The 17,751-nt window shown below is 37.6% G+C and overlaps 1 long non-coding RNA gene across 2 annotated transcripts in view; it reads right to left on the bottom strand.

Moving 5' to 3' along the window:
• Positions 1–17,751, bottom strand: part of LOC309659105 — a 442,553-nt gene that overhangs the window by 46,112 nt on the left and 378,690 nt on the right. The window contains exon 13 of one of the 2 annotated variants that reach the window (XR_014262598.1): positions 8,598–8,752. This is a non-coding gene — a long non-coding RNA (uncharacterized lncRNA). Of the gene's footprint in view, positions 1–8,597; positions 8,753–14,623; positions 14,645–17,751 lie in introns of those variants that run through there. The other variant, XR_014262599.1, reaches the window with a different exon arrangement.

Below are 17,751 nucleotides of genomic sequence, written 5' to 3'. Positions count from 1 at the left end.
AGTGATTATTTTCAAGCAACATAAATAGTTTAAAGCTACTGCATCTGAAAAGTTAATTACCCTGAGTGCAACTCAGCATAATTTGCCTTTATAAAATATTTTATATTAAAAACCAGGCTGTTCACTAATGTCAGACAAAGGATTGTTCCCTTTGTGACAAGTTCACTTTTAATTTGCTTTTATTAATTATTTACTGATCCTATTAATAAAGAAAAACTGGAAATATATTACATAGCCTTTTATTTTTGGAAATTGAGATGTATTTAGAACTAAAGAGGAAATGAAGGAAGTAAATGTTCTTGTAATTCTTCACTCTCTGGCCGCTTCTATTCCAGAGACAGGAACAGCCCCCAAGACCACACTGTGAATTCGTCTGAGAATATCAACTGGGCTCAGAAACTTCCTCTCCCCCGCCCTCCAGCAAAACACATTTTATAACCAATCTTAACGAGCTGCAGTCTAGTGACTGTCAGTGGCCAGACCAACAAAGCTGACAAATTAATTTACCTTAAAGCATAGTTAAGTGGTAATAGCAGTGCTGTTTTCTCAGAGAATGTTTGCATTTCAGTAGGGACTCCAGGTTACCCCAAAGGAATTGACAATTAATAGTGAAGCTATACAAATGGCACTGATCAGAAATACCTATACAAATGGGACAGTATTAAGGTATATATATTTTTTCTACATATATTTGCTCCTACAATTTCAATTAGGTAATGATTTTCTGTTTTCTTTCTCAATGGACATTTGTTGTAGGAAAGCAGAAAAAAGCAGCTTAAAGCCAAAGACTTTTCCAGTATTTTATAAAATCTGAAATTGAATAAAGAGGTAGGTGTTCCACGTTAGAAATAAAGAGGATGATAACTTTGGGAAAGACAAGCCAACAACGGGCTGGTTTTCCCCAAGGATGAAAGCAGGTTGGAAGAACCTGAGGATTGTGAGAGTCGTGAGCCGACCTCCACCTGTTTGTGGGGAGGAGGCTGGGGGTGAGCTCGGGCTTATGGAAAAGGATGGAACTGAGCAACGTGGACGCTGGATCCCCACCCAGGAGCATCTGTATTGACCTAGTTCCTGAGCACGGCCCAGAAGCAACAGAGCTAATGGGAATGTGTCCTATAATACCTTGGGGCCATGTAAACATGTAAAGCACTGCGTTGTGCTGGAGTGGAAGTGTGCGCCCCACTAATTGAGTTTAAATTGTACATCTCCCATTCCTAGTAACTCTATTTTTGCATCCACACTCCAATCTCTCAGCTTCTGTCTTTCTAGGTGTCTCCCTGAGCACTATACATCACAGCAGATGCAAAGCAGGGTGTGATACATCTTTCTGGAGCATCAAGTTTTTTTTGTTTTTTTTTTTTAAAGTATTTATTTATTTATTTATTTATGGCTGTGTTGGGTCTTAGTTTCTGTGCTAGGGCTTTCTCTAGTTGTGGCAAGCGGGGGCCACTCTTCATCGCGGTGCGCGGGCCTCTCACTGTCGCGGCCTCTCTTGTTGCGGAGCACAGGCTCCAGATGCACAGGCTCAGTAATTGTGGCTCACGGGCCCAGCTGCTCCGCGGCACATGGGATCTTCCCAGACCAGGGCTCAAACCCGTGTCCCCTGCATTGGCGGGCAGATTCTCAACCACTGCGCCACCAGGGAAGCCCGAGCATCAAGTTTATTAACTAGAATTGGAAGAACCAAGGAGTCCTTGGAACAAGAACTATCCCCCTCCCCCACCAACACGGAAGACAGAAGAGTGGGGGAGGGGAGACGTGACCCAGGAATGACAGTCCAGTCTCTGAAGTTTCACCCAGGTGGGGGTTGAGGGGCAGACCTGCAGCCACGGTGGCCTCGCTTTCGGTCGCCCGGGCTGCTCCGGACCATCCTCTGAGCTGGCCAGGGTCTTGGATACGATGCTTCTGAAGGCCGCGCAGAGAACACCCTCATCTTCCCCTGCACCGGGCCCCAGGGAGCGTGGCGGCCTGACCTTCCTGCCTCGGTCATGCATGGGGTTCACATGGGCTCACTTTATTATGACGCCGCATGCTGGGCAGCTTGCAACAAAGATGTTTCAAAACAAAGTTCCAGATTCTCCTAGCCACCCCTTGCTTTTTCTGGCTGTGGCCAGAGGGAGTGGATGAGGACACACTCTCAGGCTGCCCAGTGTGGGAGGACCCTCCAGTGTTGGACACACCCGGGGGGCAGCTGGTTCCCTCTGGGGCTCCAATCCTGCTGCTGGTGGAGGGGGATGTCCCAGTGCCACACTGGGGGGCTGGGCTGGGGGTGGCAGTCCTCGACTGCAGGCTGGGTGGGGGACAGGCAGACTCACCGGTCTTCTGCCCCGCCTGCTGGTCTTCCTGCAGCTGCACGTTTTCTCCCTGGTAGAGCCACCTGCTTTTCAGGGGGGACACCACAGGGCTTGGAGAAGGCTCGAGTTCACTGCCGCTGAGGTCCCCGCGACAGAAGGGCCTCACAGTTACGATGGAGGCCCCTACCTGGGGTTTCTCGGCGCTCACACTGCCTGTTCCAGCATCCTGGATCTGGTCGCAAGTCAAGCCCGGAGTCGTCACCGTTGTCACCTTCAGGTCCTCTTCACAGGGTGGCTGGAGTGGCTCCTTCTGGCCCATGTTTAACCAAGCATGCCTCATGAGGTCAGGTAAGGTGCCTCTGTCACTGGGGTTGAGGGCAATCATTTTTTGTAATAGATCCCTTATCTCCAAAGACAGATAAGGTGGGATGTGGTATTTCCCTTGTAGGACTTGCTTCCGCAGCTCCTGGAAGTCTTTTCCCACAAAGGGCCGGGACCCAGTTACCATGGCGTAGAGCACTACTCCCAGGCTCCACACGTCCACCGCAGGGCCGCTGTAGCTCTGCCCCAGGAAGATTTCCGGGGCACAGTAAGGGGGTGTGCCGCAGATTGTGTCCATTTGTCCAGAGTCATCACACTTGTTGCTGAGGCCAAAGTCTGCAAGTTTGATATTCATGTTCGAATCAAAGAGGAGGTTCAGTGGCTTCAGGTCCCGATGCACGATGCCCCTCTGGTGGCAGTGCTGCAGGGCGGAGAGCAGCTGCCGGAACGGGCCTCGGGCCTCCGCCTCTGTCATACGGCCATGGATCTTCAAATAGTGGTACATGTCCCCCCCACTGAGGTACTCCATCACCAGAATAAATGCCTCCTCTGTGTTAATCGCCCCCAGCAGTTTTACAATATTGGGGTGATTCAGGAGCTTCATACCGCACACTTCCCGGAAAAGTGCCTGGACACTTGCGACGCTCTGACGCCTTTTCTTAACCACCTTGAGAGCCACCTGTGTCCCGGTCAGAATGTGCCGCGCCAACTTCACTTTACCGAAGGTGCCTTCACCAATGGTGCGGAGGATCTCAAAGCCATCAATATGAGCCTCCTTGTCAGCAGAGTTGGCTGTGAGGCCCTGCATCGTGGTGACCTGCTAACTACACTGACTGACAGCACTACCTAGCAACGCTAACTACGCTAACTAACAATGCTAACTGTACTAACAGTGCTAAGTGTGCTGTCTCTACTAACAACGCTAACTACGCTAACTGTACCAACGGCGCTAACTAGCACTAACTACACTAACTATGCTAATCAAGTATTAACTACACCAGCTATGCTAACTATACCAACAGTACTGACTATGCTAACTGTACTAATCTAGCAATACTAACTAAAATTAAGATACAAATGAGAAAAAGAACAAAGGAAGAAAAGAAAGCAGAAGAAATGGAAAAGAAACACCAAAAAATGGAGAAGAAAAAATTTAAAACTAAAAGAAATGATAAAGAGAGAAAAATGAGAAGAAGGCAAAGAAGAAAGAAAAATGAGAAAAATAAAAAAGAGTAGAGAAAAGAGAAAAACAAATCAACAAAATGGCAGCAACAAGGAAAAAACAAGCTAACTGTAGGTCCAAGGCCGTCAGGTCACCAAAAGCAGCTTCCTGGGCTCTAAGGACCAAAAACCTGGGCCCAGCTGCCCCTTTTACAGGGCTCTGTGAAGTACATCACAGTGGTGCACTCTGAGGTCAGAGCAAGAAATGGACGCATCACAGCTGGGGGTAAACCACAGGGGTTTTCTCACTTCTTGAGTTCAAGGCCCCTTTACACTTAGGAAAAAGGATCCCAAAGAAATTTTTCTTTACGTGTGTTATTAGACATTGGTATTCACTTTGTTATAAATTAAAATCTGTAGGATACTTCAGTGGCCTTTTTATTTCTCGTTTGAAAATCTGTAATAATTTTAAAGACCTCATAATCTCTACACTTGAAATATTCAATTCCTTTTCCTTAAATTCTGGTCTCAAAATAATGTTGCAACTTAACTGACTTCACGATACTATACAAAATGTTCTGCTGCATAAGACACGATAAGGTACATTATGAAAGTTCTATGAAGCTGAGAGAAGATTTGCCAGGAAGGTCATGAGCAGATTTCTCATCAGGAGCCTCGGAGGCCAGATGGCATGGCTCAATGTACTTCAAGTGTTGAAGGAAAGAAACCGTCAACCAAGAATCCTATATCTAGCAAAACTTTCCTTCGAAAATGAGGGAGAAATCAAGACATTCCCAGTTAATCAAGAGTTGAGAGAGTTCTTAACCACCAGACCCGCCTGCCACAGGGAGTTCTTCAGGTTGGAGTCAAGGACCCTGCACAGTAGCTCAAAGCCTTATGAAGAAATAAAGACCTCTGGCAAAAGTAGATAGACGGGCGATGAGAAAAGCTAATACTGTTGTAACTTTGGTTTGTAGCTCCACTTTTTGTTTTCTATTTGATTTAAGAGACTAATATATAATAAAACACACCACACACATAGAAATCAAAAAAAAATCTATACCTAAAGCTATCACTAGAATTAAAAAATTTCACACATCTTATTAATATATACACTTGATGAAAAAAGCGTTGAAAATTAGCATCAATATTGATATAACTATTTAGGAATTTAGATGACATGTTCCCCTATGTAATTAAATTAATATTTGGGAGAAAATTAGGAGATAAAAATTCTTTGAAATCTTAACATTTCATTATAAAAATAACCTTAATAATTACATAAATGAAGTAGAACTTTGGTGTGTAGATTTCTATCTACATATACATGGAAAATTATGAAATATATACAAACATGTACACACAGAATGGCCTTTACATATTCTATGAAAAATTCGTTCCCACCAACTAATGTATCACGGAAAAAAATTTCCAGAGGAGATATAGATAGATAGATAGATAGATAGATAGACAGACAGACAGATATGGATATATGTATCTATGTTTGCCTCTATAGACCCTTACTAGTAGTTGGCATTATGGATGGTTCTACTAATTGACTCTTCTCAAATTTCTCCATGTAAGTTTGAGATAAACATGTAGGACAGCTTTCTTACCATGTGGGTAGTAAATGGGAGCAACAAGGACTATTGAAGGAGAACACAGCACATTGCTGCGTTAGTCTACTGAATATACTAAAGGGAGAAATTGAACCATCCCCATGTCAATCCTTGGGGATTAAGCAGAAGAACAAGGTGTTTACGTTACTCAAGTTTCAAACAAGCGAACAGACACCTCAGCACTTCCAGGTAACTACATTTCCACAAAAACTCCTATGAACATGCCAATAAGTCCAGAGCATCAAGAACTATGGCTAAAGAGGCCTTATGAGGCACTCAAAGACCTCACTTAGCCTAGAGTAAGTGGTTATACAGACTAATCCTTCTGTAACCCAAGTGAGGGGTGGAGAAGAAGCACTTCCTCATAGCATAGGGCAGTGGTGATGGACAGAGAATATGCAAGGAATGAACTCTTAATACTGGCATCTTGTAGGCACACAGAGTATATAGATCATAGGAACAATGAGAAAAGAAACCTTTAGTTCCTTTAATTGGCTGAATTCATTAGAGGCTAGTATGGTTTCGACAAAAAAAAAAAAAAAAAAAAAGAGGCTCTTTCTAGCACAAGAGTTGGAAGATTGGTGGCCTATTTCAGTAGTTCTTATATAATCCAAACTCAGGTGAACAAGTGTTAGAGACAATATACTTTATTATGATCAATCTTTGTAGGAGAGGCATAAACCCAGTCTGATTATATTTGAAAAAAAACTACCGTGATAATACTTCCCTTCCACGTGTTGGAGTATAATCTGCCATAATATATTTGGAGAAAATCTGGAATTTATCACATTCACAGTGAAAAAAAGAACAATCTGCCAGGGATTGGGGAGGGGAGGAGGGAAGGATGAACAGCTAGAGCAGACAGGATTTTTAGGGCAGTAAAACTATTCCACATGATGTGGTGGTAATGGTGGGTACATAACATCATGCCTTTGACAAAACCCACAGAACTGTAGATCACAAAGAATGTGAGCCCTTAAAATAACTGACTTTATTTTATAACAATGTATCAATGTAGGTTCAATTTTAACATGCTTACCACACCAAGGCAAGATGTTAATAATGAGGGCAAGGGAAGGAGTGGGAGGGGGAGTATATGGGAACTCTGAACATTCTGCTCAATTTTTCTGCAAGCTCAAAACTATTCTAAAAATAAATTCCAATAATTCAAAAAATGTAAAGGGAATAAGAAAGGCATATGAAGTTAATACTAAACTAAAAACTTTGGAGTAGGCATATTAATTTCAACAAAGCTGATTTAAGAATCAGCTTGGGACACCTGGAAACAAAGGGCAGGGTTAGCCCCTACAGCCAGTGCTGCTTTACAAGATTTGGAATAAACACATAACTGAGTCTTTTGCTCCATGTGGGAGTGAAGAAAAGTGTAGGAGGGGCCTTGCCTCCAGCCTTACAGTCAGCTCCCTGAGGGGTTGTTCTCTATCTTGTTTCATAGTGAGACTGTTTATTGGTGACATTCTTTCTGGGTCAAAACCATTCCAGTGGGGGTAAGCTGAGACGAAGTGAGAGAGTGTCATGGACATACATACACTACCAAATGTAAAACAGATAGCTGGTGGGAAGCAGCCGCATAGCACAGGGAGATCAGCTCGGTGCTTTGTGACCACCTAGAGGGGTGGGATAGGGAGGGTGGGAGGGAGATGCAAGAGGGAGGAGATACGGGGATATATGTATACATATAGCTGATTCACTTTGTTATACAGCAGAAACTAACACAACATTGTAGAGCAATTATACTCCAATAAAGATGTTAAAAAAAATTTTTTTTAATTAAAAATACCAAGGAAAAGGTGGGACATTACATATTAATAAAAGTATCAATTCTCCAAAAAGACATAAAACTCCTAAAGTTGTGGAATCTGACATCAAGCTTTCAATATATGTGAAGCAAAAACTGATAGATCAAGTAGGTACAGAATCAGTAAGGATAGACTTGACCTGGACAGTAATAGCAATCAAACTAATATAATTGGCATTTATAGACTACTCCACTCAACAACAATAAAAGATACATTTTTCTCAAGCTCATGTGGATCACAGAGAAAAGTCTCAAGAGGAATTTTAAAAAGCAATTATATAGAATTAAAAATTTTAAAAAAATTGTAGATACAGAGAAAGCAGTGCTGAGAGGAAAATTAAGTGCATATATTCAGAAAGAAGAAAGATCTATAATCAGTAATCTGAGCTCCACCTCAGGAAACTAGAGAATGAAGAACAATTTAATATTAGTGTAAACAGAAAGTAAAAAGAAATAATACATATGTGAGCATAAGTTATTGAAACTGAAAACTTTAGTAGAGAAAATCAATGAAACCAAAAACTTCTTTGAAAAGACCAGCAAAACTGATAAACCTCTAGCCAGGTTAACAGAAAAAGAAAAGAAAAGAAAAAATAATTACCAGTATCAGAAATTAAAGAGACGTCATCCTGACCTGTTTCATGAATGTTAAAAAGGCAGTAAAGAACAACAAGCAGAACTCTATAATTTAGATGAAACAGAATGATTTCTTCACAGACACAAATGCTTAAAACTTGCACAAGGAGAGACAGGTAATCTGATCAGGCCCATATCTATTAAAAAAAAAATTGTATCAATAATCAAAAACCTTCCAAAAAAGAAACCTTCAGTTCAGATAGTCACCGGTGAATTTTACCAAATCAAAAGAAAGGGTGCCAATTACCACAATCTCTTCCAGAAAACAGAAGCTGAGGAAACTCATTCTATGAGGTCAGCATTACCATAATACCAAAACCAGACACAAGCATTACGTGACATAAAAATATTTATATATCATGTTAAGAAGTTGAAAACTTTCTCACTAAAATCCAGAAAAAAGGAAAGATATTCTCTTTTACTCTTCCTACTCTCCGTTTTAGTGAGATTTTTAGCTAGTACTTTAAAACAAGAAAAAAAAAAAACAAAGAGAAAGTATTTGGCTTGGAAAGGATTACATAAAGCTGTCTATACTTGCAGATGACATGACTGTCTCTGCAGAAAAATATAATTTTGGAAAATTATGGAAATAATAAAGGACCATAACAAGGTCACAGGATTCATGGTTTAGTATATATTTTTGTGTATATGCTATACATACATATATATGTATTTTGTATATATACCGTACATATAAATATAAACACACATACATTTAATACGTCAATGAAATCTGAAATTAAAACATACCATGTTGGGCTTCCCTGGTGGTGCAGTGGTTGAGAATCTGCCTGCCAATGCAGGGGACACGGGTTCGAGCCCTGGTCTGGGAAGATCCCGCGTGCCGCGGAGCAACTGGGCCCGTGAGCCACAACTACTGAGCCTGCGCGTCTGGAGCCTGTGCCCTGCAACAAGAGAGGCCGCGACAGTGAGAGGCCCGCGCACCGCGATGAAGAGTGGCCCCCGCTTGCCGCAACTAGAGAAAGCCCTCGCACAGAAACAAAAACCCACCACAGCCAAAAATAAATAAAATAAATTTCTAGTTAATATTAAAAACAAAAAAAAAACATACCATGTATATTGTACCATAAAAATGAAGTACTTAAATATAAATCTAACAAAATATGTATAGGAACTATATGTGCAAAACTATAAAATGCTGATAAAAGAAACCAAAGATTAAATAAATCAAGAGTTATTCTGTGTATACTGACTGGAAAAATCAATATTATTAAGATGTTTATTCTTCTTAACTGTATCTATATATTCCATGCAATTCCAATCAAAATTCCAGTGAGCTCTTTTCTTGATATTGACACACTAATATCAAGTTAATGTGGAAAGGAGAAAGACCTAAAACAGCCAAAACAATAATAGAAGATTAACAGCATAGCTGTAGTGCTAACAATTCCTGATTTCAAGAATTACTATAAAGCTACAGTAATCAAGAGAGCATGATATTGGCTCAAGAGTAGACACATAGATCAATTAAACCATAGAAACAGCCCAGAAGGAGAGGCACAGAAATGCAGTCAACTGGTATTTCACAAGGGACAAAGACAATCAAGAGAGAAATAGATGAATGGATAAACAAAGTGTGGTACATTCAAACAGTGCAATATTCTTCAATGAAGAAAAATAAATGAACTAAAATGCCATGAAAGGATATGGATGAATATTAAATGTATAGGGTAAAATGAAAGAAGCCAGTAGCAAAAGTCTACATACTGAATTATTCCACTTATATGACATCTGGAAATGACAGAACCTATAGGCATGGTAAATCAGTAATGGCCAGTAGATTAAAGAAGGGCTAGAAATGATGATGAAACACAGGGAATATGTTCAGAGTTTCAAAACAATGCTGTATACTTTCATTGCAGATACATGACACTAAGCATTTGTAAAATTCCATAGAGCTTTACAGCTCAAATAGTAAATATTAATATAAACAAATTTTAAAAAATCATTTAAGAGGTCAGGGGAATCCAGGATGGGTGCAGAATGTAACTCGGGGCTGGGTATATGGGAACTGTCTGTATTACCCTTTCAATTTTTCTATAAATCTAAAATGTTTTCTAAAAACAAAAACTTATTTTTAAAAAATTCTGCAAGACACAAATAGAATACATTCAAAGAAAGTCACATCATAGTCAAACATCATAAATGAAAATAATATTTAACCAGAAAATAAAAAGATACATTATATTCTGGCACAACAATAAGAAGAATGAGAGCTAACATCATCAGAAACAAGTGAAGCCAGAGATAATAAAATCATATATTTAATGAAATTATAGGAAAAATGTGTAACCCCCAAACTTTATCTCTACTAATAATTTTGTCCCAAAATTAAGGTTAAATAATGAAATTTTCAAATAAACAAGAACAGGCAGAATTTGTTGCTAGCTGAACCAGACTGCAAGGAATACTGTTGATAGCTCTTCAGATAAGACAAAGAAAACCAAACCAAACCAAAACAAACAAACAAAAATGAGCACAAATTTACTGATGTACGTATCTGCAGGAAGAAACGAAGAGCACCGGAAAGGGAAATTGTGAATTTAACTATAAAATAATATTTATAAAATATATTAAATAGTTACTAACTCTTTAAAGAAAAAAACTACACTGTGGATACATAACACATAATAGAAGGAGAATGAGTGACAACTAAAGTACAAAGGACAAAACAACAATACATGGTATTTTACTTACAATAATGGCTAATTGGCATAATTTAAGTCACTTTGAAAAGGTAAAGATTAAAAAGCTGAATTTAGAAAATAACCAGTAATAACACAAAGCAACATACATTTAAAACACTGACAGAATTAACAGGAGTTACAGAAAAATATACAATGAACCACAGCTATTTCAAATAGGATTTTCTCATAATTAAAAACAAAACAATCAGTAATGCTATAAAAGCTTTATTTTTTATTGAAGTAAAATTGATGTATACCATTATAAAAGTTTCCGGTGTGCAACACTGTAATTCAATACACAACGGGATCATCATCAAAAGTGTAGTTATCATCCATCACCACAGAGTCGATCCCTTTTACCCATTTTGCCCACCTCTCAACCCCTTCTCCTCTGCTGTATCTCTTCTAGATATAAAAGTTTTAAACTATATTGTTATCTAACTTACCTAACAGAAATTTATAGAATACTACATCTGGCAGCTAAAATACATAGTCTTTGGGGCTATAAAACAAGTCTCAATAAGTCACAAAGGATCATATGTTCTGTGAACATACATAAATGAATAAATGCTTTCGCGAAGAATAATGAGATAATCTTATGTGTTTGAGAATTAGCAGTACGTGTCTAAATGAACACTTGTTTAAAAAAATGCAATGGGAATTTAAAATATATTATTGACAGTATGGAAATAGAAATGTACCTTATCAAAACTTGTATGATTGAGGCAAAACAGTCTTTGGCTATACTTTATCATTTAAATATGAAAGTTTAAAAAATCAATCAGCTAAGCCTCCATCTCAAGATTCTAAAAAGGAAAAGGGGAAATTTAAAACCCAGAGGAAGAAGAAGGATAAAAAGTAGAATGATGAGAACAAAGATCAAAGATATAAAATAGAGAAAAATAACAAAGCCATAAGCGTTAATCTTTGAAAGTTTAATAAAATTGATAAACTCTGTAGTAGTAGAATAATACCCCCTCCCAAGTTGTATAAGTGTTATTTCCCAGAACCTGGGAATATGTTCCCTTACATGGCAAAGAGACATTGCAGATGCAGTTAAGTCAGGATCTCCATAGCGTTTCCTGAATTACCCTGGTGAGCCAGTGTAATCACAAAGGTCCTTATTTTGAAAAAGAGTAGACGAGGGAAGCAGAAGTGTCGGAGTCAGAGAAGGAGATGTGACAGTGGAAGCAAAGTGAGAATGATTTCATTTCAGGCTGTAAGTATGGAAGGGGGCCAGTAGCTGAGGATTGGGGAGAGCCTCTAGAAGCTGAGAAAGGCAAGAAACTGGATTCCCAGAATGTGCAGAAGGAATGGGGTCCTGTAAACATTTTAACTGTAGCTTAGTTAGACCTATTTTGAACTGTGATCTCCAGAACTGTAAAATAATCAATTTGTGGTGTTTTAAGTCACTAAGATTGTGTTAATTTGGTACAGCAGCAACAGGAAACTAAGAGAAACCCTTAGCAAGACTGATAAAAAAATGTAAAGTACACACAAATTAACGTTAACTGAAAGCAGTATAGTGGTGCCAATACACATATTTTCAAATTAAAGGAGAATAAGAGAATAGTGTATTTCCTTCTTGATTTTCAATACTGTATTTAGCAGAAACCAACTTTATTTATTAGCATAAGGACATAGGGGCGACAATGAAAAACAACAAACATAAGGAGAAAAAAGAAAAGAAAACAAAATGTACTATTTAATTAATTGTAAATGGATTAAAAAAATCATCCATTTTTAATTTGCTGTTTGTTAACTTTTTTTTTTTTAACATCTTTATTGGAGTATAATTCCTTTACAGTGTTGTGTTAGTTTCTGCTGTATATCAACGTGAATCAGCTATACATATACATATAGCCCCAGATGCCCTCCCTCTTGCCTCTCCCTTCCCCCGTCCCTATCCCACCCCTCTAGGTGGTCACAAAGCACGGAGCTGATCTCCCTGTGCTTGAGTATCTTTTTAAAACAGCAAGATGTCCGGATCCTAATATCAATAAAACAAATTAGGACCATAAATGACTCCATTAAAATAAATCTGTTGCCCATAAATTTTCTAGCAATTAATATAAATCAACTTTATTATAAATTGTATAGTACACTCCTGCCAAACTGAGAACTATATATTTTATTTCCATCTGTATTTTGAAGTGTGAATACTAGAAAATTAGCTTTAATAAAAGCTCAATTAATCTAAGTAATAATGCCTAAATATCTCTTGGTGTGAAGGGTCTTGAAACACATGACTTTCCATCCCAATGCCAGTTTTGTCTAATCATCTTATGGGCAAAATTTATGTCATATTTTTACTTTGAAAAATCTATTTGGAACAAAGAAAACTATAGTTAGGCAACAATTCCTGTATTGTTGAAAATTAGCAACTGTTATCACAACAACAACAATAAAACGTACTTTGACTCCAATGTAATTATGTACTTAATTTTTCTCTTTTTTAGTTTTCAAGAACCATTTTTTATTAAACCCATATAAGAAAATTTACTTATCGGTGTTATTTCTATTTAATTTACAAGAAGACTGAAGCAACAGTTATGTCAGTATTATATATTGCTTAAATTTTTTCACTGATTTTATGTTAGAGTTATTTGGAAAGTTTATAGTCCTTAAATTTCGATTAATGTCCTCACATTTTGTTGCATGTGTGCTCAGTTCTCCCAAAAATTATTTGAACTTGACCACTCTGAATATAAAGCTGGCATTCAAGTCGATCAAAAAATTACTTATGTCTTTGGTGAAATGTCTATTTACGTCTTCCGCCCATTTTTTAATTGGATTGTTTGTTTTTTTTGATATTGAGCTGCACGAGCTGTTTGTATATTTAGGAGATTGATCCTTTATCTATTGTTTCATTGGCAAATATTTTCTCCCATTCTGAGGGTTGTCTTTTCATCTTATTTATGGTTTCCTTTGCTGTGCAAAAGCTTTTAAGTTTAATTAGGTCCCAGAAGACATACAGATGGCCAAGAGGCACACGAAAAGATGCTCAACATCACTAATTATTAGAGAAATGCAAGTCAAAACTACAGTGAGGTGATACCTCACACCGGTCAGAATGGCCATTATCAAAAAATCTAGAAACAATAAATGCTGGAAAGGGTGTGGTGAAAAGGGAACCCTCCTGCACTGTTGGTGGGAATGTAAGTTGATACAACTATGGAGAACAGTGTGGAGGTTCCTTAAAAAACTAAAAATAGAACTACCATATGACCCAGCAATCCCACTACTGGGCATATACCCTGAGAAAAGCATAATTCAAAAAAGAGACATGTACCACAGTGTTCACTGCAGCACTATTTACAATAACCAGGACATAGAACTAACCTAGATGGATAAAGAAGATGTGGCACCTATAGACAATGGAGTATTACTCAGTCATAAAAAGAAACGAAACTGAGTTATTTGTAGTGAGGTGGATGGACCTAGAGTCTGTCATACAGAGTGAAGTAAGTCAGAAAAAGAAAAACAAATACGTATGCTAACGCATATATGGAATAGATTCCATATATGCAATCTAAAAAAAAAAAAAAATGGTACTGATGAACCTAGTGGCAGGGCAGGAATAAAGATGTAGACATAGAGAATGGACTTGAGGATATTGGGGTGGAAGGGAAAGCTGGGGCGAACTGAGAGTAGCATTGACATACATACACTACCAAATGTAAAACAGTTTGCTAGTGGGAAGAAGCAGCACAGCACAGGGAGATCAGCTCGGTGCTTTGCGATGACCTAGAGGGGTGGGATAGGGAGGATGGGAGGGAGGCTCAAGAGGGATATGGGGACACGTGTATGCATATGGCTGATTCACTTTGTTGTACAGCAGAAACTAACACAGCATTGTGAAGCAACTATACTCCAATAAAGATCTATTTAAAAATTACGTATGATTTAAGTGAAATTCATTAAGACTAAGTACTTAATGAAAATTAGCAAGGTGTTTCATCTCTCTTCAGAAACAAATATCCATTTTTACCTTTACTTGATATATCTGAAGTAACGTATATAGATTTGCCTTTGAATATTACATTTCTTCCATCTGGTCCACTACTATTTTGGAAAGCTTGGTCCTTTCTGAGTGAGAAACATAAGATTTGAAATGATTAAGGTCCATTTATAACATTACTATTTGCTTAAATTTTATATCATTATCTGTCATTATTGAGTAGAATGCATCACCCCTGAAGGAGGCATATGAGTCTAATGGTAAAAATATAAGGATGAGGCATATATTTAGGTCACGGATAACTCAGCAGGTAATGAAGAACGGAGGAGGCATTTAAAATCCCCTACATTTGAAAATCTTGTAAGCCAAAAGATGATTCTTAAACTACAGAAAATGTTATGTGTTTATCTAATTGCTTGATAGTGTTTCTTGTTTTCTTTCATAAAGATGCATGGTACTGCTATTGGGGAAATTAAATTTACTTAGACCGCATGAAATCGTAAAATAAAACAGTACTAATTATTACTAATACTAATACTATGAGAAGAAGAAGGAGAAGAAGGAGAGGAAGAGGGGAAAATTCAATTGTAATAATTTCCATTTTTAAGTATTTTATGTCCCAAGCTCTCTGCTATGTGGTATATGTGAATTAACTTATTAAATCATCTCACCAGACTTGTGGGTAAGTACTACACTATATAAGATTCTTTTGCCTGAAAAAAATAGAAAATCCCAATTCAGTAAGAAAAATTTATTACCTCATATAGCAAAGACTCTAAAGGTCAGGCACCCCCAGGGTTGTTTAATTCAGTGGCTGAATGATGTCATCAAGAACCCAGCTCTTTTCGTTATTTTCTGACCTGCCCTCCTCAGCACCTTTGTTCTCAGCCTTCCTCCCTTCATGAGAGTAAAATGGTTATGACTCTGTGTGTAAGCATGAGAACGTGTAGTAGAAAATGTGGGTAACTCTTCTTGTGTGAGTTTTCTTTTTTAAAGGGGAAACTTTCCCCAGACTCTTTCCAGCAGACTTCTCCAAATGTAAATGAAGATGAATACAAATTTAACCATGATTAAAATATATTTTTTATCTTTAGGGTAGGATCAAAGTTTCGTAATCATCCCTAGATCTATCACTGGCAAAGAGAATAAGATTTTAATGATCAGCTTAGAGTACGCAGGATTTAACAGTGAGTCCTATGGGAGAGAATTAAAAACATGAACAAAATAACCAAGTAGGGAGATTGAAAGTGAGGTAGGCAACCACTTATGTCTGCTACAGATATTATCTTTACTTTCTAGATAATCAAACAAGGGATAAAAGAAATGGTGAGATTAACATTATTGGGACAGGAAGTTGCAGAATATGAATTCAATGACACGTTGAAGGGTTGGAGAGATTTAGTAGCTTGTTCCAATAAGACAATGCACAGTAATGTGTTAGAGGAGGAAAAAATAAAAGAAAGACATTTCTCTGGACTTAAGAAGGTGATGTCTGTGCCAGAATTCATATCATTAAGTTATTTTCTGGACCAGACATTTATTTCAGAGATCTAACTAATATTTTTACTGTCTTTTTTTTTTTTTTTTCTATTTGAGGTAAGAGATTCTAGAGCATATTTGAATGTTGATGTGATGATCCAATACACAGGAAGAGATTAAGGAAACAGAGAAAATCAAGTAACGGCAGGAGAAATTTCTTTCATAAGTCACTAGTAGAGGATAACAAGAATAATTACTGAGAGATTTAAAAGAAAGAAAGCCCTTCCAATGTTTGAGAAGAATGAGAAAACATGGATATACTCAGTAAAGTCTGGAAAATTATTCATAGAAGACAATGCAGCCAGTGTTTTAGTTCACATCCTCATTATTATCCTCAATTTTTAATTTTTCATCTTTATTCACCTCTTTATTCTTCACATGTTTCTCCTCATATACTAACTATTAATTTTCAAGTTCCTTATAAAAATTAAAATACTATTCTGGGGAAAATGTTACTAGAAATCTTTATACACTTACACAAACCTTAGAACTCAAGCACATCATAATGAAAACATGAACTAAGACAAATATATAGTGCTTGAATGGCATCAAATTTTATTGTGTTAAACTGTGTAAAACTTTCCTATAAAAAAATGTAAAGGTTTATATTAAGAAGTCAGAGTGCCATTGTACTTTAATCAGGCGCTCATCTAAATGGAAATGAGCAAGACTAATTTTGTAGAATTTAGATGCTGAGCTGAACCAAACTTATTATAAAAGAACTGGTGAATCTATCAGAGCAAAGGTAAGTAACTATCTTGTAAAGTAAATTCATCTATAATGCAATAAAAAGATGTATTAAATCCAAGGATGAGAGATTTGTTGCTGCCCTTGAATATACATTCAAATAGCTTTAAAAAAATCTGCCTGAAGGCCCCCCCAGGTGTGTGGTTGGACCAGGAGTATAGGGGGGAACTGAAGCCTTAAAGCCCACTTAAAGCCAACAAAAGATCAGAAAGAAAAATTAAGGAAACAATCCTATTTACCATCACATCAAAAGAAATAAAATACCTAAGAACAAACTTACCTAAGGAGACAAAAGAACTGTACTCTGAACACCATAAGATGCTGATTAAAGAAATTAAACATGACACAAACAGTTGGATGATATACCATGTTCTTGGACTGGAAGAATCAATATTGTTAAAATGATCATATAACCCAAGACAATCCACAGATTCGACGCAATCCCTATCAAATGACCAATGGCATTTTTCACAGAACTAGAACAAAAAATTTTTTAATTTGTATGAAAACACAAAGACCCCTATTAGCCACACCAACTTTAAGAAAGAAAAACGGAGCTGGAGGTAACAGACTTCCTGACTTCAGACCATACTACAAAGTTACAGTCATGAAAACAACATGGTACTGGCACAAAACAGAAATATAGATCAATGGAACAGGAAAGAGAGCCCCGAAGTAGACCCAACCACCTATGGTCAATTAATCTATGACAACAAAGGCAAGAATACGCAGTAGAGAAAAGACAGCCTCTTCAATAACTGGTGCTGGGAAAACTGGACAGCTACATGTAAAAGAATGAAATTGAACATTCTTTAACATCATACGCAAAAATAATCTTAAAATGAGTTAAAGACCTAAATGTAAGAGTGGATACTATAAAACTCCTAGAGGAAAACATAGGCAGAAGACACTTTGACATAAATTGTAGCAAAATCTTTTTGGAACCACC

Source organism: Balaenoptera physalus (assembly GCF_965194825.1).
Source record: "Balaenoptera physalus genome assembly, contig: SUPER_3_unloc_7, whole genome shotgun sequence".
NCBI classification, from domain to species: domain Eukaryota; kingdom Metazoa; phylum Chordata; class Mammalia; order Artiodactyla; family Balaenopteridae; genus Balaenoptera; species Balaenoptera physalus.
Note: the sequence above shows the minus strand (reverse complement) of the source record. Positions and strands in the feature narration are given on the sequence as shown.